Below are 24,781 nucleotides of genomic sequence, written 5' to 3' on the forward strand. Positions count from 1 at the left end.
ATTGGGTCCTTGACAAAACCTACTATAAACTTCTCAACCATCAATTATATTATACATCAAAAACGTGGGTGAAATGATGGAGAAGAATTCAACAAATAGCGTTGCTCATAATGTAGAGAAGATTCTACCTTCTATGATATGTAATTTGATGAAATATGCTAAGCAAGGTACAATCCCTATAATTGGTACTCATTTAAATTACTCATGTTTACTGTAAATGTTTTTACTGCAAAAAATGTGCTTCTATTGAATTAGATAAAATTTTATTATTGAAAGCATGGTTAAACAATTAAAACGAACAAAGATATATAAAGTTCCCCAAATCTTGCTCAGGATCGAGTAGATATATAATCACTATTAGTTCGGTTTGCCTTCCATTACAGATAACGCTTCAACAATAATTTAAAGCCATTTAAGTTGCTTTATAAGTTTTTAAAGTATTGATTCTAGGGGATTTTTAAAGTTACTAAGATGGTTACAATTGGTTGGTATAGGGGCGCCTGGGTGGCTCAGTCGTTTAAGCATCTGCCTTCAGCTCAGGTCATGATCCTGGGGTCCTGGGATTGAGCCCCTGCGTTGGGGTCCCTGCCCAGCTGCTTGTCCCTCTCCCTCTGCTCTCCCCCCACCCACCCCTGCCTGTGCACATGCGCTCTCTCTTTCTCTCAAAAAAAATAAATAAATAAATAAAATCTTAAAAATATTGGTTGGTATATTAGTTTTGCAGGGCTGGGTAACAAAACACCACAGACTGGGTGGCTTAAATGACAGAAAGTGATAGTCTCACAGCTCTGGAGGCTGGAAATCCAAAATCAAGGTGTTAGCAGCTTTGGTTCCTTGTGAGGGCCATGAGGAAGGATCTGTCCCAGGTCCCTCTCCTTTTTTTTTTTTAATAATAATTTTTTTATTATGTTATGTTAGTCACCATAAAGTATATCCTTAGTCAGGCCCCTCTCCTTGGCCATTTGGAGACATCTTCTTCCCTCTATATGTATATCTGTGTCTGAACTTCCCTTTTGTATAAGGACACCAGTCATATTAAATTAGGGCCCATCCTGAAGAAGTCTTTTTAGCTTGATTACCTCTGTAAAGACCCTGTCCCCAAATAAGGTCCTTTTTTCAGAGGTACTGGGCACTAGGACTTCAACATTTAGGGGGGTCTGCTTCTACCCATCACAGCTGATAATGAAAGAAATGCCATAAAGAGATTATGAGCTACATTTAAATTTTATACAAAGAATGATTTTATAGTACCTTACTATAAAGAGAAAATTGGGGGGTCACTACAGTTTGGAAATATGAGTGATTAACTTCATATTTTGGGCTACTGGATAATACATTAGGTTTATCCTTAAAGATATGGAAAAGAAATTTCCTGAGGAAGTCACATAGATAAAAATATGAACATCTTTCTTCCGAGCAGCTCAAAATACTTCGCCTGCTTTTAATTTCCCCCCTCTCAAAATCTCTTGGGTTGGATATGGGACATCCCATAGGTGACAAAACCGAGGTGAAAGGAAATGAGATCATTGGTTTCACACCATCTTCCCTTTCTAAAAGCAGAAATAAATTTGTTCTCTGCATTTGCTTTATTGGAGGTATGTCTGCTTGACGAGTTAGAGCATGCCAAAGATTATGGGATTCCAGGACTGTTGATCTTTAAATGGATTGTATTCATGAAATAATCAGGGTGGGGGCGGGTCTCCAGGGCAGTCCAGGGATCTACTAGGATGGGATCTGCGCCAGGTGAGGGCTGTGGCTTTCTCGGAGCGCAGAGAGCCGCCGTCTGCCCGTTACATCAGGCTAGGAAGAGGAAATTCAAAGATACATGCCTATCTTTATATAAATTTATGTATATTACATGTAATGCATATATGCATTAAAGATACATAATACTTAGGTTTCCTCTTCCTAGCCTGATGTAGATACACATGACATGTAATAGGAATATATTGTGTAGTTAGAGTATAAAACATGTATAATATTTCCCTCTGTCTGACAAGAATGGTGGACAGGGAACTGGCTCCCCACCCCATCCTACCACTCAGTTTGCTAGTGGACTTTAGGCAGGCCCCTTAGCTTCCTGGGCCCCTGTTTTCTCAGCTGTAAGATCAGAATATCAGCTTGGGTGCCGGCAAGGTCCCCTACATCACAATCTGAACAGGGAGGGAGATTGTTCCAAGTATTAAAAGCAGTTCTCCCGTGGTGAACCCTCCTGCTGCATGGACCCTCAAAGAGCAGTAATTGGGTAACCTCGTCCCGGCCCCTTGGCTTATGAAACCTTGTTGGGGGTGGGGATGCGTCAGTGTTTCTCAAACAAAATGAAGAATTCTCCAAGACACCCTAGCGCTGACCTCCTCACCTTGCCCACCAGCCGCCCCTCCCCTTCCCTCGCCCCTCCCCGGGCCCCCACTCCTGGGATACTCATCAGCCCAGCGGAGGGCTGGCCGCAGCGGCTCCGGGGTTGACGCTGTGAACTCTGCAAGTCGGAGAGCGAAAACCTCCGCACCCGGGGTTTGCCTTTTCCGAACAGTTTCAGCGATTGTTCGGTGCAGGGAAGTTAAAAGGAGCGGGGTCGAGGACTGAGCTATTTAAACAGAGGCCCCTTTATCTGCTTCACCCCTACCGCAGGGCAGCCTCCGCAAGTTATCAGAGTGTCATTAACGGGGACAGCTGCTGGTAAACAAGGAGGATGTTGACACCAGCGCCTCAGTCAACAGGAATTTAACTTTAATCTGTCCCTTTGCTTAAAGAAACACCACTCTCTTTCTCTCGGTACCGCGCATCATTAATTTATCTCCGTCAACGTTCCGAGAGAAGGCTGGCATTGACTCAGGAAAACCCGCTGGGATAGAAAATTAATAAGGTGCTAGGGACATTCACCTTAGGTCAATTCGAGGGGACACGGAGAGAAAGAGATGTTGTTCCGGAGTTCCCTGCTTAGCTGGAAACCGATCCTACATATTTATAAAGGTGAAACTGGAGGGCTGCCAAGCGCCTGCATTTAAGTCATTAACAAATGTTTCTCTTTAAGTGGACACCTCTTGTTCTAAATATATTTGACAAGAATGCAAAGAGTCATCTGGAGGGCACAGAGGGCACCGCTCGGGCCTTCGTTTGCACGGCCGGCGGGGCTCGCAGGCCTGGCCCGCGCCGCTCCCGGCTCCCCGCTCGGTGCCAGCCGAGTTCACGTCGCCGGTGGGCAGGCTGCCAGCGCCAGCAGCTCCCCGCTGTTTAACGACAATGGATTTACTGCTTCTCTGCATATTGGTGTTATTTTGTATAAACAAGGTTAACAGTCCTTTTAAATTAAATGCACCACCTGGTGACTGAATGGGTGACCTTGCCAGCTCTCTTCACCTGGCTCGGAGAAGCCCAGGATCTCGTTCTGATTTCTACCTGTAGCTCGGGATGCGATCGCCTTCCCTTCTTATTTGAAGAGGCGGCGTTGTCCGCTCCCTCGCGCTCTGACCCGGCCTCGGGCGACCGGCACCCCCGGAGGCGCAGGTGCGCCCGGCAGGTGAGCCCTGTCCGACCCCCTCGCACAGTGCGCAGGTCGGCTCCAGGCGGTGTCCGGAGTGTGCGCGGCGGCCGCCGGCCCTGGAGCTCCGGGACCGCCCTGATCGGGCAGTCGGTGTCACAGGAGAGTGACAGACGGCCCTGTGGGCCCTGCCAAGGCTGCCTCCAAAATAGGGATCTCCAGAGGGGGCAACACCGTGAAAAGGGTTCTTTGTGTTTCACTCTCGCGTGGTATTGCTCTAATATAGGCCTCGGCACTCTCCCCACCCTCCAGGAATTTGAACACCTGGAAAAATTCTCCCGGCTTTACATGTGAGGAAATTTAATGGTATAAACAAAGTCAGCAGGAAGCCTCCTTTGATATGGGAAGGCGGTGGTGCCGAGCTGAACGGCTTGAAAGACTTTGCCTGGGAACGTCCCCTGCAATGCTGAAGGATGGCTCAGAGTCGTGTAGGAAAATTCAGACACAGAGTGGCACTGCTTTGGATGCATCTAGAAACTTCGTCCAGAAATTTCAAGCAAAAGACACTTTAGTTATTCATTGAATGAAAGGCACCTTCTCACTCCCTCCTTACCACTTGCCACCCCCCCACACACCCCCAAAGAGGGAGGAATTATTCAGGAGTGCTTGCAGTCCACCTTAACCTGAATTCTGGACCTGTTTGGCAGCCCTATTGCTATGCAAAGAAAGAAATCAGATCCGGAGAGGTGCGGTGACTTCCCCAGGGTCACCTGATCCAGAACCCAAGTCCCCAGGCCTGGAAGTCCAAGGCAGTTTTTGCTGTGTTCCCACGGAGTCCCTGCTCTGTCTACCCAGAATGTGTACTGTGAGCCAGAGACAGTGGAAATTCGTTTTTGATCTTAGCAGCATAGAAGTCACTGGTTAAACAGCCTCTCCCCAAGGTTTTCTTAGCAGTTCAGATTGGAATAATGGAAATGTCTCTCTAATTAGGCAGAGTAAAGTCACTCCAGTGATATAATTTTCATTGCTAGAATTCTAACAATTTTATATAAATTTTATTAAAAAGAAGTCTGAATACAGATTTAGGAATACCTTTCAATGGGTGAGGTAAAATATGTCCCCTCTTCCAAAATTTCCCTGATGAGTAATTTATATGTGTGTGTGGTGGGGGTGGGGGGGGGTGTAAAGCAACCCAATATTGATGAAATCCATCGTCTGTACTCAGTAGGGGCTGTGGTCTATTTCTAATGGCATTAAACATTTAGTGTGGACATACAGGGTGCTGGGTTTTCGGGAGCACAGAAACGAACAAGGCACAATCAGGAGCTTGCTTAGTTAAGGAAAGATGGAGAGACTCAATGTATATATAAGAAACCTCTGTAGTTGGGGGTGGGGGCAGAGCTGAGGGCTCATAACTCTGGGCGTCCAAGCAAATTTCACAGAGCAGAAGTGCTTCACCCTGGACTATTTCATGTGTGTTACTGTGAAACAAGTCAGAAGGAAGATATTTACCTTAGTGATTACCTGTGGTGATTACTGTTTGCCAGGCATTCTCCTCGATACTTGGCCTAATCCTCATAACAGCCCCACGAAGCAGGAACTGTTATCAACTCCACTTTCATGTGGGGAAAGTGAGGTGTGGAGAAATTCAGACATTTGGCCAATGTTTCATAACGGAGAAATTCAAACCCAAGCAGTCTGGTTTGAGCCCACATTATTATGCTGCCTCTGGATGATTCCGTGGGCATTGTATGGACATAGCCATATATTACTTTCTTCCTTTCAAACAATCTATTTTCTAGGAACTAGTTATCATAATGGGACACATACTTAAAAATTACTCATTGCCAGACACTACTGTGGGCTTTTTATACAATCCTCTCATTATCTTCTCCTCCCAAAACCCTGTAAAATAGAGATTTCTTCATCTCACAGTTAAGGAAACTGGGCCATTCGTCACCATGATGGTCTGCATCATCATCAATGTCCTCGTCATCACATGAAATAAACTTATTGCAACTAAATCCAAAGAGTAATTCAGAAGTATCAGATCTTCTGGGACAGGAGACACTTCGAATATTCTTCTCCACTGGAAGACCAAATTCCCAGACTTTTCACTTAGAAATATAAGGCATGGAGACTGTCATGGTAAACAACCCAGGAAACAAGATAGGCCCATGAAGACATGGACATCTTTACAGTAGAAGGGGGCTTTGTGGAGATATTAGAGCAAAAATTGCATGAGGGAAAGACAGTTGAGAACTGGAGTTGTCAGGAATATAAGAGGTCATTTCTAGCTAATCCTAAAGTGACCCTTCTTTAGGGCAAAGAGATTTCTGTTACTTTGTGGAAGCTGTTATCAGAATATAAAGCATATTACTTCACAATAAACTAGTTCTTTTCTTGGATTACTCACCACTATGACCTCCATCCTCCAGTTTGTCCTACTGACGCAAACATGGCCCGCTTACTCTCCCTGCCCCTAACCCCTAGTAAATCTACCTTAGGTCAGAAGAGCAGACCACTTCTCTGAACCTCAAACCAGGTTAGGAAATGAAGGAGTGTTACCTGGTTAGTGTTTGGTTTTGTTTCAGTGCTTATAAGTCAGATCTACTGATCTTTCCAATTATGAAAAAATAATACTATATAATAATAAAGAAAATTGGGAAAACTATAGAGAAGAAAAGAGACACTCATTGAAAATACCACAGCTGAAAATACGTTGGCATTTTTCTCTTCCAGTCTTTTTTCATGTGAATTTTGGGAAGAAAAATTAGGATCACGGTCATGAGGTTTTGAATGCTACTTTTATACTTCATAAACATATTTCACTATCACGTATTCTTGAAAATTTGTATTTTCAATGATTATATAATAGTCATTATTAGGATTTATTATAGTTTTACATAATACAGATTAATAATTCCCCTATTCCTGGATACGTAGGTTATTTCTAATTGTTGCTGTTAGAAATAATCTTGGCTGCCTATGTGATTCGCCCTTGCCCACATGGATTGCTTACAAGTGAAGCTATTAGATCAAAAATCGTGCACTTTTGCTGTCTCATCTGGAATATGAACATGCCTAACACATGAATGAGTTTGGCGGGGATAGGATAAGATTCGAAAGTTGAAGTACACGCAAATTTTGAAGCTATATTTGGTAACTTTTGTAAAAAAAAAAAAATATATATATATGCACATTTTTTCCTAAAACTGAAAATTACGCTAGATTGTCTTCTATATTCCTCTCTGAGACTTCCTTTGTATCATATGTTGCTTCCTTTAAGGTTGGATTTCTGCCTTTTGGATGTTAACAGGGGGAAAAAAACATATTGGAGATGTTAGAGCTGAACATAACCCACCACGGTTTGGAATTTCTCTAAGGTAATTTAGAAATTCTGGTTTGTCAAGTATCTAGTCTCTTTTGTATTTTTCAAGAAGGCAGGCTAGGAACAGCAGAAGATTGCTATTAAAAAAAAAAAACACTTTTACCAGAATTTATAAACTCTGGAGTAATAAGCTATTAAGTGGTACCATTATGGCCCCAAAGAGACAATATGAATTTCTAAGGCATCTGACTTTGTCTTGCTTCATGGCTAAATGAATTTGCATTGCCACTTTATTTTTTTAATTTATTTTTTAAATTTTATTTATTTACTTGTCAGAGAGAGAGAGAGAAAGAATCAGCGCACAAGCCGGGGGAGTGGCAGGCAGAGGAAAAAGCAGGCTCCTCGCTGAGCAAGGAGTCTGATGCGAGACTCGATCCCAGAACCCTGGGATCATGACCTGAACAGAAGGCAGATGCTTAACCAATGGAGCCACCCAGACGTCCCTGCTTTGTTACTTTAAGTGGAAGTTATGTTTGACGGTGTTTATTGTCAGAGCTCCTGGATCACCCCTACCCCTTGCTTATCTATCACGGACTCCAGCTCTTCCTGTGGCATGGCCACCTGTTATGCCACCACTCTGCCTGGCCCACAGTATGCTGGATGCTCCCAGGGAGCCTGGTATCCCAAAGGACCTGTCTGCATCCCTTCGTATCCGCTGTGGTTGGGTGCTCTCAGCTTTCCGCTTGGCCTTGGTCAAAGCCACCATACACTCCACCTCTTCAGTTCTGGCCCGGATGCCTTGCTCCTGAATACAAATAACATTGGAGTGGGAAGCTTTTCTACTCAACTACGGACAGCGTTGAACAGATTTCACTTTAATGAAATGAAGTGGAGCCTGAATTTATCTGGAAATGTGTGGAATCAGCAGAGAGTAGTAAACACAAGTCTAGGGAAGTGGAAAACCATTGTGTACGATTTCGTGTTTTTCACTCCCCGCGGGCATTCGGGCATTATTGTAAAGAACCGTGTTTTCAAACCTGCCAATAACAGAACAGCTCTTTATTCATTGTGGATGAGGCTTCCATTGGGAGAGTTGAAGCTCTCGTTCCTTTTTTGCCAACTAGAGAAGCTCTTCACAGTTTCGAGCTTCTGTTTTCTGACTCCCACACCATAATGGGCGATGTTAGATGTATTTCCCATAGGATAGCCTCAGGGCTTTCTGTGGGCAGTCAGACAGTTTCTGTGGGGGCTGCTGGTGGTAGCGGCATAAAATGGCAGTTCACCAGAGGAACCACCCCAAGGAAAGGGGAAGTATCTGCATCCCGTCCATCTGTCTCTCCTCTGTGCGTATTGTTGCAAACAATAGAATCCACTCAAGTAAGTTTACGCAGAAAAGGGATGTAATAATGAAAATTGGTAGCTCATAGAATCACTGTTGGGGGGAGATTGCTGCAGAAACAGAATTGAGGCTAAGTTTCCAGAAACATATCCCTCATCAGGCCGCAAAACCACAGCATGAGCAGACAATCGTCATGGCTCCTTCATGAGCAGAAGACTCTCAGAACGTTTGCAACCCTGCTGTGCCCTCCAATGATGGAGGCCAAACCTACTCTGGGAACTCAGTGTTGCAACCCAAGGCTGGAGGCTTCTGTTGCCACACGCACCCAGAAAATGGAAGCTCCACCAGGAGTTTGAACAGAATGCTCCTAGCCGTGCGTCTCATGCAGGCAGCGCCATGGGAGATGCAAGGGACGCTGGGAATTCGAGTGCTGATTTCGCCATTGGGGTGTGGGGCACCGCAGTAGAGATTCTCGGGTTTTGCCCTCCAGCATACACGTTTATTCAGCAGGAAGATGTCCTCCCACTTCTAGACGTGAGCTTGCAGCCTAGCAAAGTGGTTGACTACCTGGGCCTCAGAATCAGTCAGACATGGGTTCCAATCCCGGCCCTGCCTGTTGCTTTCTGAGTGAGTGTAAGATGTCACTTCCCCTGTCTTTCTTTCTCCTCCGTGCCTCAACTTCCTTATCTGCAAAATACACTGACTACCACACACCTTAGAGGTATGTGACAAGAATTTCAATGAACATCCATGTAAAACCGTTAGTGTAGTTTTTTACAATGCACTGAATTTTCAAAATCTGGTGGTTGTCGTTCCAATTACTAGTAAGGAGGCTGCAGATATATGGTTTGAAAGGGGGAAAAACCCTTGTTACCAAAATCATCTGTTAATAATAATGATGATGATAACAATAATCCCACCAGTAACAAATCAGCCTCTACCCAAGCCACCCAAGTTCATCTTAACGTATCTTACAAGATATTCATACAAGGAATGATATGGCCATAGCTGAACAATGGGAAAATGTGAGTCGAGATGCTTCCTCAACTGTTTCCAAAATAAACAGTTACAGGAAGCTCACTCCCCTCTACATGAGAGCTTGAGGGAGGAGGGGAGACGGAGGAGGCTCTGTTACTCTTCATTCTCTGCAGGAGATGTGGGAGCGGATCGATACGGGCCTAAGTGTTTTAGCAGCACGTTTATTGAGTTTGACAGCAATGACAACGTAGTACCCCCAAATCAAATGACGAATGGACACGTCTCTCCCTCTCATACACACTGCTTCTATTTTCCCCTCGAACCTCCCAAGTGAACGCCAGTCATACAAAAAGCATGCCGAGTGGGAGTTGAGATCCACCAGGGCCAACATTACCCAGGAATTCCAGATTTCCAGAGTCGCAGAGGGGACCTTCGCTAGCCAAAGGAGAAAGAACAAAAAAGACTGTATGTTCAGTAGTTATGGGTCAGATCGACTGGGAAAGGCCTGCTTGGCCACAGCGTTATATTTCTTGCTCATCAAGCCGTGTCTCTTTCCCGTGGTGTGGGCGGCAGGCAGAAGGAAAAATAAGCAAGCAATAGCTAAGTCTACTGTAAATTTACATAATAAAAGGCAAAACTTTTTTTAATGCTTCCACGCAACTGTTCGAAGTCCTATTTCGATGCCATCCCGTTCCCCCTCTTTGCCGATACCCAGATGTTTCCACTTGCATTGGGGGCCCCGGCAGGCAGCATCCAGATGTTTTGAGGGGGCAGAGGAAGTTCTTTCATTTGTGGGAAATTCGAGAGGTGAAGATTCATTGACTCATGTAATATTAATCTTCCTACACCCGGAATTTGGAGTCGAGCTGCTTGCCCACTTTCCCAGTCCTGTGTGGGGTCATTTCACTGGAGTGGGATGGTGGGGGAACCCATGGGGCTGGGATGGCATGAAGAAGCTTCCAAAATATCTACCACAGTTGGATTCGCCCTAGGCAACTCCTTCTGTTCTTCGAAAGGTCATTTCGTAGACAAGGAGGCAACGTCAGGCCAGGTCACCAGCACAAATCCACGCTGGTTCTCCTGTAATCTCTCCAAAGACTTGCTCTGGAATCAGGGCACTCCTGTACTAGAAACCTGCCAATTCTCAGCTCTCTAGAACAACAAATCTTTACCAAGCAAATCTTTTCGGTAGCTTTTGAATCTGGGATTCAGTTGTATTTCATCTTCCTGCCCCCCTGCCCTCCTGCCTGTTCACTCTGTCCCAGCCAGACTGTTCTGTTACTCAGATAATCTTTGCACACTCCTGCCCGCAAGAGCGGGTGGATGGGGGGGAGGGTTTGCATCTGATGTGCCCTTTGTCCAAAATGTTCTTCCCCGGATGTTCCCATGGCCCTGACACATTTCATTCAGGTCTCTGCCAAGGGTTCCCCCCTTTTTTTTTTAATTTTTTATTATATCATGTTAGTCACCATACAGTACATCCCCGGTTTCCTATGTAAAGTTCGATGATTCATTAGTTGCGTATAACACCCAGTGCACCATGCAATACATGCCCTCCCCACTACCCATCACCACCAAGGGTTCCCTTTTTGGAAAAACCTTCCATTTCCGTGCTGGGTGAAATATCAGCACCCTCCACCACTTCCTGATTTACTTCTCTCCTGCCCCGCATTTCCTATCACCTCCTGACGGAGCAAATAATGATTTGCTTAATTGATCCTGCCCGTCCTTCCCTACTAGAGTCTAAATCCTGTGTGGGCAAGGCTGGAGGCTGTTTTGTTTCTTGCTGCGTATCCATGGCCTAGAACCCTACCTCACACAAGTCGGGCCCTTTATTAGCAATATTGTTGTTATGCTTATGTTTTCATGCAGTTTATGAAAGATTTGCTCATCTTCCAGGGACATCAGTGGGACTCCTGTCCTCTTCCACTCACAATGGCTCTCTTCCTGAAGAATTAGGGGAGAAATAGGGGCACCTGGGTGGCTCAGTCAGTTAAGGGTCTGCCTTCATTCAGCTCAGGTCATGGGATGGAGCCCCGCATGTGGCTCCTTGCTCAGCAGGGACTCTGCTTCTCTCTCTTCCTCTGCCCCTCCCCCTGCTTGTGCTCTCTTTCTCTCTAATAAATAAATAACAAAATCTTAAAAAGAAAAAAAGAATTAGGTGAGAAATGGAGTGAGCTATTTCCTAAGGTGTTCAGAGCAAACATTCAATGGTCAGGAGGCAATTAAGGACTTTGCCCTTTTGCTGCGTCTTTGGAAAGTGTAACCACCTCATTTAAAAAAAAGAATGAATAACAATCCTGGGGGTCTAATGCACAGCCTAGTGACTATAGTTAATACTATGTATTATATATTTGAAAGTTGTTAAGAAAGCAGATCTTTTACAAGTTCTCAGCACAAGAAAAGAAATTGTAATTATGTGTAGTGATGGATATTAATTTGACTTATTGTGGTGATCATTTTGAAATACAAATCATTAGGTCATACACCTGAAACTAATATAATGTTATATGTCAATTATATCTCCCAAAAACTGAGTAATAGAGACACTACATCCCTATCATCTGAAGTGATGCTTTAATGTCCTTTTTTTCAAGAGCTGAGCTTCCGAGGAAGCCTGAGAACATTTCTGTCCCTGCCCCAACTCCATCCATCTGCCCTTCTGGGCCCAGCATGGCATCAGATGTATGACCTCTACCCTGGAAATTTCAAAATCATTCAAGTGCTATTTTTTTTACCCTGTAAATATAATCTGATCTTTTCCTGAAATTTCATTTTAAATACGTGACAAACTTAAATGCCTTTCCTTTTTTTTTTTTTCAGCTTTTATTGGTCACCCTCCGTAAGAATCTTCTGGACTTTGTACTTCATGATTGCACTCTGAGGTTGCTTCCAGTCTGATTCCTCGTTGCTTTGATTAGCCGTGAAGACACCGAACCCTCAACGTAAGATCCCTGTCAATATTTGCAAACCCAGTGACTTATCCCTGGGGCCTCCATCTTACAGCACAGTAGGGTGAGGTTGCTAACTTCCAGCCCTCCATCTCGAGATGGCAACACCCTGCTTTGTTACCTTTCAGGATTTCTTACAAGTTGCTAGGATATGTGTTCGAAGAGTGTGATTGCTTTTGTGTGGGACGAAATAACAAAGATAATAGGGTGAATGTATTTCCTAAAATGAACCATCGAGTTTCGATTTTGAAATTCTCTTTGTCAAAATGGTTTCCTTCTCAGCAAGTTACAGCTTTCTGTGTAGGAAAAAAAGAGCAGGGATCTCGCCCCCCCCCAAAAAAAAAAGAAAAAGAAAAAAGAAAAAAAATGTGCACAGCACCCTCAAGAAACATAGGGAAAGTGAGTATTAGCTATGGATACGCTGACTCACCGTGCCCCAGGTATTGACCTAAATTCCCTCTGATTATATTAAGGCCAAAGGAGGGCATTTTAGACCTGCAGTAAGTTCTGCAGTCTGACACAGAAACACACTGACTCAACACCTTCTTAGGTTAGAGATTCAACGTTCGACAATTGCCTTTCAAGAACGGAGCAAATCCTAGCAAGTCACTGTCCTTGGTTGAATGATGCCCAGAGAAAAGAAAAAAAAAATTGAATCTCCTTTCCATTTAAGCAGTTTTAATTCCTCAAGTTAAGGAGAGAAAATAAAGACGTGCGATTGGGAGTCCAAGGCCACCCTCGGTTTTCTACTGAGTTTTACCCCAGCATCTGCTCCGATTTCTTGTGTTCTAGCATTTCCATTGTTCAATGTTCACCTCTTTTTATATTTGGACCTTGACGACACAAATGGAGATACTGTGTAGTCTATTAAAATAGGATAGATAGCTCACGGTTTATTATTCACAATTTTTAAAATCTGTATTTTTTGCTGTTAATAATTATATTGGAACTTAAAATCCGAGGCATCTTCCACCAAATGGTCTTGAATGATGCTGCCATTTGCTTAATTGTGCTTTTGGTAAATCAGTTGCAAGAAAAAAATCTCTTGATGGAATTTCAAAGATCTCTTTTGTAGAAACACTGGGGTCCTGTAATTGCTTGAGTACAACTATCCAGTCTGAGAGGATGACCTTTCACCTCCTACCCAAAAAAGAGCACTCTGGAGAGAGGGGTGCCGTAATCTGGGTTTAAGGCTTCTTACCAACGTGTCGAGAGCCCGTTTCCTGGGCCACACATGAACAGTGGCCAGAAAGCCCAGTTTCACCATTAACTTTCGCACTTGCCGGTGTCGCTCTTGAGAAACTCTCCTGCTTTCAGTGAAGAAAGGATCTTACCCAGGACCCCCTCACCAGATGGAGATGTGAACACAGGGAATCTCATAATCAGTTTGTAGGAAACTGTTCAGAGGGAGAAAGGACAGAAGAGATTAGAGCTCAAGGAGCCTGGCAAGTTCAAGGGTGGTTCTAGAGTGGGCAGTAATGTCACCCATAATTCATTTGAGCACCGGGAGAACGGCTGAATCCTGAGTCTGACCTTAGGACACCAACTGGAATGCTTCTCCGGGAACAAGTGGACAGAGATTTCACCACCTGTTGAATGAACTTTTAAAGCAAGGAATGGAATGACCTTAAAATGCTGGGTTCACCTTGGGAGACGTGTTCCCACACTTAAATGAAAAAGTAGAGCCTGGTTTTGCAAGAATAATTGAGGAATGGCAATGTGTGCTGTAAAGAAAGACCATTTCTTACATTTTCTTCTTCCAGGACAGTCAACAGAGAAAAGTTCTGTTTTCTATCTGTAAAAACCTAAAAATCAGTCTAAAAATCCCCACAGTTTGTTTGTTTGAGGAAGAGCTCGCTTTTATTTGTCCATGCAAACTCAAGTTCTCAGTGTGGATTCTCTAAGTTCTAGTAAAAACTCTTCCTTAGCTTTGGGCTCAGAGTTTTGTTGGCATTTCCATGTGGGCAACAGAGAAACTTCGGTTCTGCTTTTCCTCAGAGCGTCAGGGTATGGGTTGGAGGAGTAGACTTGGCCTTCTCTGTTTTAATGACAGTGTTTCTAGTGAGGCTGGGGGTCAGTGGCTCCAGGTTCCCCACCTAGGCCAGATTCCATCAGGGTTTTTGATCAATTTTACATACTGGGTTTCCATAAAGGTTCTCTTTTTCCTTCAAATTATGGTAACAGACATATAACACCGACTTGACCATTAGTGACGGTGTTGGGTCATCATCACTAGGGGGACATTTTAATCACCCCCAAAGGAAACCCCATTCCCATTAAACAGTGATTTCCCATCTCCCTTCAGCCCCCAAGCCCTGGCAAGAACCAGTCATCTGTTTTTTGTCTCCAGGGATTTTGGGACTTGTTTTTATATTTCATATAAACGGAATTATACAGCATGTAGCCTTTTGTGTCTGGCTTTTTTTTCACGCAGCATGATGTTTTTAAGCTCATTCATGTTGTAGTATGCATTAGAACATCAGTCATTCTTTTTTGGTGGACGAATAACATTCCATTGTATGGCTCTGCCTCGTGTTTTTTATCCACTCTTCAGTCGATGGGCATTTGGGATGTTTCCATCTTCTGGCTATTATGAACCAGGCTGCTATGAACATTTGTGTACATGTTTTTGGTTGAACATCTGTTTTCAACTCCTTCAGATATACCTAGGGATGGAGTTGCTGGGTCCTATGGTAATTCTCTGTTTAATGTATTGAGGAACCCCCAAACTGCTTTCACGGTGGCTGTACCATTTTACACTCTTGCCTGCCATGTATGAAGGTTCCGATTTCTTCACGTCCTGCCAACACTTGTTATTGTCTCTCTTTTTGATAGCCATCCTCGTAGGTGAGAAATGGTATCTCACGATGGTTGTGAATTACAGGTCTCTCATGGTTAATGATGTTGAGCGTCTTTCCATATGCTTCTTGGCCATTCGTATATCTGTAGAAACGCTTTCTTTTGGAGAAAGCGCTTTGTATTTTCAGAAAAAAATGTGGTAAATTACATGGCCATGAGCTGATTTTTCTAGCTCAGCCTGGTCCCTTGGAGAGACTGCCATTGGCCTTGAAACAGAGAGTTCTACCTGCTGGTGCCTTGTCATGTCTCTTGACTTTTGTAGCTAAGATTTGTGTTCTCTCCTCTTCCTTCTGTCCAATCCTTTAGTACCTCTTCCATCACCAGCTTGATCTGTAGCTTTGCTCCTTATATTTATCCTGACATGGATGTTAACAGCACGTGATCCAGAGTCCAACTGTGAGAGTTAAAATCTCATCAACTCCACTTCCAAGCTATGGGACCTGGAGGGAATTTATTCCCTGGGTCTCAGTTTTCTCTACTTTAGAGCATATGTACGTAGTACCTGCCTTATAGATTTGTTGTATTAAAGAAGGTAATGTCTATAAATTACTTTGCCTAGAGCTTAAACATTCAATAAGAAGTACTTTAAAAACATCACACCTCTCTCTCTCTCTGCATTCTAGCTGCCTTGGACCGACAATCTCACAATCCCTCCTAGGTCTCCTGATGGAGGCTGGATAATATGACTTTCTAGCGTCTTTAAGATACTCTAGGTTAGGACCATCTTTAAAAGCATTGGGACTCAATGCATGATACTGAAAATCATGTGAATTAGCCCCTTGATTTAGAATCTGTTATGCTGCAGTTCATTTCTGGTGGTATAATATGTTTATTTCTGAGCAGGATGCTTAATGACATCATCTATGTTTTACTGAGTGCCAAACGTTTGCCAGACTGTGTGCCATTAGGTGCTCGTATATATTGCTAATCCTAGTAACGATCCAGAAAACTGATGTTACAATAGTCCTGCCTTATCCACGGGGGACACATTCCAAGATCCCAGGGGATGCCCGAAATGGTGAATTGTACCGAACCCTATATATATTATATTCTTCCTATATATACAGACACACACATGATAAAGTTTAATTTCTAAACTAGGCATAGTAAGAAATTAACAACATTAACTCATAATAAAAGTGATCAATTAGAACAATATTGTAACAAGAGTTCTGTGAATGTGGTCTCTCTCTCTTAAAATATCTTACTGGACTCTACTCACCCTTCCTCCCGTGATGATGTGAAATGATAAAATTCCTTCACGATGAGATGAAGTGAGGTGACTGACAGAGGCATTGTGACACAGCGTTAGGCTACTACTGACCTTCTGACCATACGTCACAAGGAGGATCATCTGCTTCTGGATTGTTGTTGACTGCGGCTAAGTGAGACCCACGATAAGGAAGGACTACTGTATCACCTCTTTTTTACAACTGAGCCTAAATGGAGGTTCAGAGAGGTTAAGTAACTGACCCGAGGTCTCAAGATAGGTTCATAAATAGCAAGGATAGAATTTAACACCAGGTCCACCTGACCCCAACTTTTTCTGCTCCTTCCTTGTCACCACTCCTGAGAGTAGAGTGAATTGCTAATTTAGGTGCTGCCTGGAATGTCTGATATTTAAGCGGAAAACTCTGAAGGTGCCGGCACCCATGAATACTGACAATATGACGTCCCAACGGTAAGTCTTGACCAACTTAGTTCCTCTTTGCATCCTTCCCATTCTCCTCTCCAGTCATTCTTGCTTCTTCTTTCTACCAGATGATGATGACACGCAATAATAAAAAAAGAGAAGAAAGTTCTGCTTTACATATGGAGGTAGAAATTGGGTGTGTGTCATCTGTTGGAAGGATTGGGAAACGATCCTCCAAGAATTAAGAGCCTTTACCTGAATCAAAAAGAACTTGTAGAATTAGGATTTTGTGTACATGTGTACCTGGTTCCTGAAAAGCTACAATATAAAGCAAAGGTCCTACAAGTTTGTTAATGAAAAGAAGGATGTTGCCTGGGATGAGGAATTCACATTTGCAGTGTTTAATGTAAAGCCAATTATAATATGAAATTAAGGTAAATTCAGCCTTAAGTCATTCAGATAATTAGATAAATAGAATTTATATTTAATAAGGTCTAATTAGCATATTTCTGTATCATAAATTCTAAAAAAAGATAAAGAAATTTACTATCCACTTTCTTTCCATATGGGTCTGAGGTGGTAAAATAAAATTTCATCTTGGGTACAATTCATCTGCTACAACTTCCCAAATAATGATTTCTATATTCCTTGTTTGACAGTACAAACAATGTCATCCTAGGACCGTTGTGGGTGGCAACTGAGACAACTCTGGCGCTCACCTGGGCCTGAGCTCCAAGCTGAACCCTCCCCCACTTGGCACCAGAATGCATTTGTCTTACTATCTTTCCTTTTGACTTCTTCCTTTGTTCTGTTTACCTGTTTACTACAATTCTCATGTTATCTGGGTGTATTGTACCTATAATTCCTGTTGACTTTTTTTGTGCCTTTAATAGAGTAAAATAAAAAATATATAGTGTAATACACACTTTGATAAGTTCTGGACAGGATACTTGAGCTCTGGATGTCTCCAGCGTGTCAGGTTTCCCATGGTAGTTAAAAAGCTGGATTTTAACCCTATCCAGAAAGAATAATTGAGTTGAATGACCTCATTTCTTAAATTCCTCAGGCCATGGTATACTCATGGAAATGAGCAAATATTGGAGAATTCTGTATCTTCCAGATGCATCTATTGGTAACGACTCCTATTTAAAATGGCCAATGGGGCCCAAGCTTGGAGAAACAACTGAGATGACTCCAAAATTTATGCAATGTTAATACACTCTGAAAGATATGTAATAAAAATACAAGGTTCAAATTTAATAGTCTTTGAACTAAACAAAGTACTTTAGAACTTCAATAAATTAAATTGAAGATTAAAATTCGTATTTATATCTTTAATATTAAAAATTTTAAATTCAATAAGAAATTAACGATGTCAGGGTTTGGGCAGGAAAGTGTCCTGTGCAGCCATCACGTGCATTCTCGCCTTGCTTTGTCCAAACGATGTCAGAAGTGTAGTTGACAGTAGCCTCATGAGAACTTTTCTTTCAGAGCTTTTTGTAAGTTTACTTGATCTTGGGCCCATCTGGACGTTCAAAAGGACTTTGCTTATCTGCAAATGAGCATACTTCTGGGCACAGCTGCGAGAGGAAGAGCCACCAGGAGCATGGGCCATAACTGGGTCAACCTTTGGCTGGAGTGCATAATAAATAGGCAAGGGCAGCAGAGAGCGGGTCAAACATGGCTTGAAATGTTGCGATGAAGTATAATCATTTATACTGTGACCTCAGAGGATTCTTACTCTGTAAGAGTTGACTATAGGGCCCTGTTAAAAGATGTCAAAAACAGCTACTCGCACATACTTGTGAAATAAAACCGATTTATACTCACACAGAGGGGTAGCGATTATAAAGGACCAAGCAGACTGCAATTTACACAGCTAGATCGTTTGGATTGAAAACGGAAATTCCAACAGAATGTTGATAAAGAAATTTCACATATTGTTCCCCATTCCTTCTAAACTTAGTTTTAAGCTGTAAAGTCTACGCATGTATCTGTCTACACAACGTACATCACTTAGCCACTTTGGGCCCAGAGGGATGTGGGTGGATCTGGCAACTTCTAGGGAAAATTCCCCGAGAGGAAATCGCAATGCAGCAGCAAATCACTCTTCTTTGTGTCTTTTGCCTTTTTTTTTTTTTTAATGACACAAGTTTTAAGTTGTTCCTGGTAGCAGCTCCTGAATTCATCTGCTAAAGGTTGCTGCAGGATTCCAGAAAAAGCAGCTATTAGCAGCAATTGAACACTTGCAGGAGAAACAATGCCCTGGACCCCAGTGGGGTTGTCATTTTGTCAAAGTGTGAAGCTGTGTTTGATTTTACGTTACCAAGCCTTTTTCCGAGAAGGAAGTTAGAACGTATTGCTTCTAGAGAAGGGGGAAGGTAACACAGTTTTGAAAAAATGCAACACCAGGTCACGTCGGGGAGAATCGCGGTGTTTACTACCTACTGGGAATGAGTTTCTGTTTCTGAACTCTCCATGACTTGGTGTGTTGCTGAATTGAGAAGATTGGAGGCCAGAGAAGAGGTCCTTGATTTCTTCGGGTCCTATCTGTATCCCTACATGCCACATTACCAGCCACCGAGGTGTGTGTGCACGAAATGCCCAGGGAATGAAATATACGGACAAAACGAAGGAGGGAGGGAGCAAAATAAAGTACTCACATTAAAAAAAATCAGTAAGACTTAACCCTCTTGGTAATAATCGTCTAGCAACCTTACATATAGAATAGCAGGACCAAGCTATTGAAAACAGAGTCCACATCCTTTTCTTCCTTTAGGGAAATGGGCTGGGGATGCCACATACGTTCTCTGTTCTGAAATGGAAATATTTATTTCTCAGATCGAATTAAGTTAAACTTTTAAAAATATTACATTTGGCACTGTAGGAGTCAGTGTTTTCCTTACGTGTTTTTTTTTTTTTTCCTTTCCCCCAAAGATTACTATTTTTTCCCTGCCAACCTTCGAATTCAAACGGGGGTTCTCATGGCTTTGGAGTTTGTTTGCATCATTAGTCAGAAATCCCTTTTAAAATGGGTGAATTAATTTGGAAGAATTAGGTTAACAAGTCCTGTCTGAAGTGCGCTGGTTTACGTTGTGGTTTGTGGTGAGTTTATGGAGGTTTTGCGAGAAAACTCCAAGTGCTGAAAGCAAACCTCTCTCAGACCATAGTGCCTCTCTGTACTAAGCACAGAATTTCCTTTTGTGGTCTGAGGTGACGTGGCTTTGGATAATAAATATCTGTAAAAAGATTTCCTGAGGTCGACTGCAAGACATCATTGACACTTTAAGTAGTTGACTGCACGGCTTTCCACAATGGAATTTGAAGCCTTTTAAACATATATATATATATGTATATGTGCGTGTGCGTGTGTGTGTGTGTGTGTGTATTAAAGTAACATCACTTTGTAATCATGTCCTAACAGATAATAATCATCTGATCCCCTATTAGTTCTAATACTCCACACTGCTTTTTGGTTTGTGGGCCAAGAAATCATGCATCATTGTTTTGTATTTCTTTCTTTATCCTTTCATTATCTTGTGTCTCCAACTTTTAGACCAGGAAAATACAACCTCGTGGCTCCTCAGTTATCAGAGTCCCATTAGGAGTTTGAGAAAGAAACACACACACACACACACACACACACACACACACACACACACACACACGTAAGCACGCACGCACCCTCCCCCCCACGGAAACCCGCAGCATGCTCACATTAACTGTGGGAACTGGTTTCCATTAATGTGTAATCAAGAAGCAGGCCGCCCATTTACCTTGAAAACTAGAAGAAGAAACCCGTCTCTCTCCCTATATGCTCTTTCTGATGATGACTTCCCATCCCCGCACCCCCCACCCTGCCACCCCCCTCGCCAACCTGTTTGTCAAACTTGGCTTATCAGAGAATAAATTCTCTTTTTGTCACAGACCCGGTAACGAATCAGGAGAGGTGGATTTTTTGTAATGAGGTAAAATATTCCAAAAGCTTAAGGATCCCATTGCCGTTGACCTTTAAGGCATGTTGCAGCAAAAAAGTTAATTCACTTTGCACATGTTGCGAAGCAACAGGTGGTAGACAACCACGGGGGCTGCCTGCATTCCTCCGTTTGCAAACTCCGGGCCCCTGGTATTCTGGGATTTACACCACCTCCCCCCAGGTCCTGACTGACAAGCTAATCGGTGTGCTGGGAAGCAACGAGCTATTGATTGCACTGTAACAGAACACCACCCCGTCAATGAAACTGCAATGAAATGCTTCAGCGCCGAAGAAAGGGAGGCCATTGGACTGTAGGGCAACTGGAAGAAATTTGCTTGTAGGTAGTGCGGCAGAAATGAAAAGGCTCTCAGGAGCAGGGCCTTGAAAAGCCAGGTTATTAAAAAAGCCACAAAGCTGGAGTCTGGCTGAGTGGAGGAAAATAGTTATGGCTCAGCTAGGCGTATCTAAAAAGGAGAGGGAGGAGGGGGGACAGCTTTCAGAATTGCGTTAATCTCTCGAGTGCTTAATTTCTTTTCTTTTATGGCAGCTTGTGGTATAGCAACAAGTATTCGAGCAGTTAATAATTTTAAACAGTTTAGCTTTCCTTAGGCAATATATCTTTAGCCTTAATTAAAATTTTATTTTAGTCGGAAAAATATTAAAATGACATTACGATCCATCCTCTATGATGGGAAATATATGATGGTATGAATATTTTATTATACAAACTATTATTAAGCAGCTGCTGACATATTCTCTCTTGAGTTCCACTTCAGTTGTTTAGAAGGCATTCACTATTTCTTAATAATGCCCCATCAGCTTCCCTCTGAAATATTGGAACGTGCCATATTAATTAGACACAGAGTCCAAATGCTTATGATTTTTTTTAATACATTGAGAGGAGATGCATAAAGCAGAGCGAGGTGTTGGAGCATTGGATAATTCATTGAGAAGGTGAGACTTTGGAGAGAAATAGTCTTGGTGTAAACCCAAGCATTTGTCACAAGCCACCACACAAATTGAACTTGGCCATCCTGGTTACATGTCTTACGCTGGAGGAAAAAAAACAAAAAAAAGAAGACATCTTGCACCGTCACCAAAGCCAAAGAAGAAATACAGAAGCTGGAACTGATTTGTCTGTAACCTTTATAACTTTTTATCTACCTGTTCTGAAGTTGTGTGTGGGTGTGGGTCTGGTGTATGGAATTTTACTGGTAAAACATATCTCTGGAAATTACCTCTAACCTCCAAGTAGACTGAATAACCATCAATTTTCATCTATAGTTCCGTCTTTCATCTCTGCATGTAGGGCCTACCACGATGGCATGGAAGGGCTCCTTCAAACTAATTAGATTAATTACAATTTCCATTGTGTGTTAGAAGGACACACTTATCATCTCCCTCCCTACTGAAGCCAATAATTGATTGGATAGTGACAGGTTGATAAAATCCTCCTCCTGCCAAGATGAAGGAAGGCCTGGATCCAGGACGTCACCGAGGATTCGTTTTTGAAGCTGGAGTTGTTTACAGTGCTTGTGACTTTGAGGATGGAGTCCTTCAGTCTTTGCATCTTCACTCTTTGAAGAACTGGCTACACTGTGTCTTCTAAACATAGCTAGTGTGTGTGCGTGTGTCAGTGGGGGACAAGGGACAGGAAGAATGGGGTAGAGCAGATGTGCGTGCGTGCATGTGTGTGTGTGTGTGTGTGTGTAAGGAAATGGGGCCACAGGGGAAGGGACAGTGAACCCGCAGTGAGGACGTGTGGGTTTAAGTGCCAATCTGGCCACTAACCAGCTGTGCACCTTGAGAGATTTACTTTCCCCTCAAAGGGACCCTATTTTATGATCTATAAAATGGAGAGGGAGGATTTATTCAATTAATATTTATTGAACATCTACCATATAGCATGAACTCTGGTAGATTCTGAGGATTCAAAAGTGAGCCTAGAGAGGTGGCACGTGCCCTTCACAGCGCTTTGAGTCCATTGGGAGAGAAAACATTAATCAGATGTCTACATTAATGCAGTGAAGTTCCAACAGCCAGAACTAGATGGCAATCTGAGAGCATGGGCGGGGCAGGGGGGGGGATCTAACCCTTCAGGGAGGAAGTAAGGCTTGAGCTGAGGTATGATGATTTATTGTCCAGGTAGAACAAACAGAATGTGCAGGGGAGAAGTGAGGCGGGTGCCCAGGATTGGAAGATACACAGCAAGGCAGCAAGGGCAGGGGGATAAGGTTGCAGAAGTAAGTATATGGCAAGAGGGTACGTTATGGTCAGATCTGAGTAGGAAAAAAAAAATGTGTGGGAACTTGGAGGAGAAGACGGAGAGAGGAAACAGGTCAAGCAGGTAGGTAGTTCTTACAGTTGACCCGTCAAGACTTGACGGTTGCCCACACTCAGCGGACAGAATGAAGAGATATTGAAGAGACACCACTGGAAGCACTTGGTGATGAGTTAGGCTTAAAATTTAATGAGAACACGTCCTCCAGAATGGGCCTTCAGATGGAACGATCCATTGGTTGGCGAGATCCTCGGTAGACTGGGAACACTGCAAGGGGACCAGATCTGCAGGAAATGATCATGAATTTGGTTCAAGACACAAGAGTTGGAGGGGGAATTTGATCCGTCAAAGAGGATAATGAGATGAGCCCTAAAATCTCTGTCACCTGTTGAATTCTATGATGTTCTGAGATGGATTTGTTCACAGAGGATTGCGTCCCAGATCTCATTTGGAAGGGGGCACGAGGCCGTGGAAATGCCATCAGCTTTTCTCACAGATGGGGCCCCAACCTCAAGTAGCAGTTGGTTGGCTGAGTAACAGTCATGTACCTCAACTTCAGTTTCCTGGTATCAATTAGGGCCCTGCCATCCCTTTCAAGGGTGAAATGAGCATTAGAGACACAGTTGGCACCATTTCTAGCTTGGTACCAGACACAAAGAAGAGCTAGACTTTTTTTAAAAAACCACTCCAAAGTTTGCTGTGATGAGGGATTCATCCATATTGTCCTGTGTCAAAAAAACCCCACATATTATTCCAGACTAAAGGCCCTGTATATGAAATCCACTTGATAAAAGATTACTTGTAGGTAACAAGAACTATTGTTTAAGGCCCAGGTGCCCTTGATCTCGGGCTATTCTGCGCCACGTATGGTACTCAACGGAGTCAAGTTACGCGTAAGTTTCCCCAGAGAAAATTCTTGGGTTGAATTCGGTCTGATGAAACTTCTTTTTTGGCGGTAACACATAAGCAAGATATGTTTTCCCATGGGTTCTTAGGAAAGGTAGTTTCTGGCCGCTGGCTGGGGTGCCACACATGTCCCCCCTCTGCGTAGGAACACATGTCCCCGAGCCAAAGCGACAGAATGCAAGTGCTCTGGGAAGAAACTCGCTTCCGTCCTTGTGTGTATAGTAGACGTGTCCGTGTGAACACTCAAAATCTGGGCACCTTTATTATTACTTAAACATCGCCCAGAGTCCCCTTCACTGCCACTGTTTTAGTCACCTCATTAAATTTCTTGTGGCCACGTCTGTCCTGGCCTGGAGGCTGAGAGGTGACCCACCACACCACGAAGCCAAGATCAAGACTTCACTTTTAAACTTCCCTTTGAAAAAAAAAAAATGCAAGGGAATTTTGAGAGGTTTGAGGATTCCTGGAAACTCATTTCCCTACGCTACACAAAGCTGGGCTGATTATTTCAGCACTTTGAAAAGCTTTTTGACTTTTTACTTTCTAATATAGAAGAGTAAGAAGGCTCTGCCCTCTGTAAACTCCCTTATTCCCCCAAACATTCCGAATTGCCTACATTTCAGTTCCAATTTGTTATTATATCCAAATGCCACACGTGCTTCGTTCATTTAAAAAGAAACCCTATTTAAAAAAAGAAACTCTATTTTCTTCCAGGCACTTAAAAACTTATTAGCTATCTCTCTCTCTTCTTCTCCCCAAGTTTACTTACTTGTTAGCAAATTGGATTAGTTTCATCAATTAAAAGAGCTGTGGTCATGGGCACAAAGCTAACGATTGTTACAGATACTTGCTTAACACTGCAAAACTTCCAAGGTTTGCTGCAAAGGATTTTAAAAATCGAGAGGAATTAATTTGGGCTATCCATGTTAACTCCTGCTCACAGGGCTTGAAACCTCACCTTGGGTCCCCCACCTACGGATAGGTGAGCCAGTTAAAATATTTGAAATTTGGGGGGAAGATAGAGAATGCTGGCCGTTTTGTGAAGCAAG

At 43.0% G+C, this 24,781-nt stretch overlaps 1 long non-coding RNA gene across 5 annotated transcripts in view; it reads left to right on the forward strand.

Annotated features, from left to right (window-relative positions):
• LOC113263656 (uncharacterized) overlaps positions 1-24,781 on the forward strand; it is a 63,402-nt gene that overhangs the window by 15,581 nt on the left and 23,040 nt on the right. For 3 of the 5 annotated variants that reach the window (XR_007190439.2, XR_006410805.3, XR_007190435.2), the window contains exon 2: positions 11,950-16,617. This is a non-coding gene — a long non-coding RNA (uncharacterized LOC113263656). Of the gene's footprint in view, positions 1-11,949; positions 17,906-24,781 lie in introns of those variants that run through there. The other 2 variants (XR_006410806.3, XR_006410804.3) reach the window with 2 other exon arrangements.

Source organism: Ursus arctos, unplaced genomic scaffold (assembly GCF_023065955.2).
Source record: "Ursus arctos isolate Adak ecotype North America unplaced genomic scaffold, UrsArc2.0 scaffold_28, whole genome shotgun sequence".
In the NCBI taxonomy this organism is placed as follows: Eukaryota; Metazoa; Chordata; class Mammalia; order Carnivora; family Ursidae; genus Ursus; species Ursus arctos.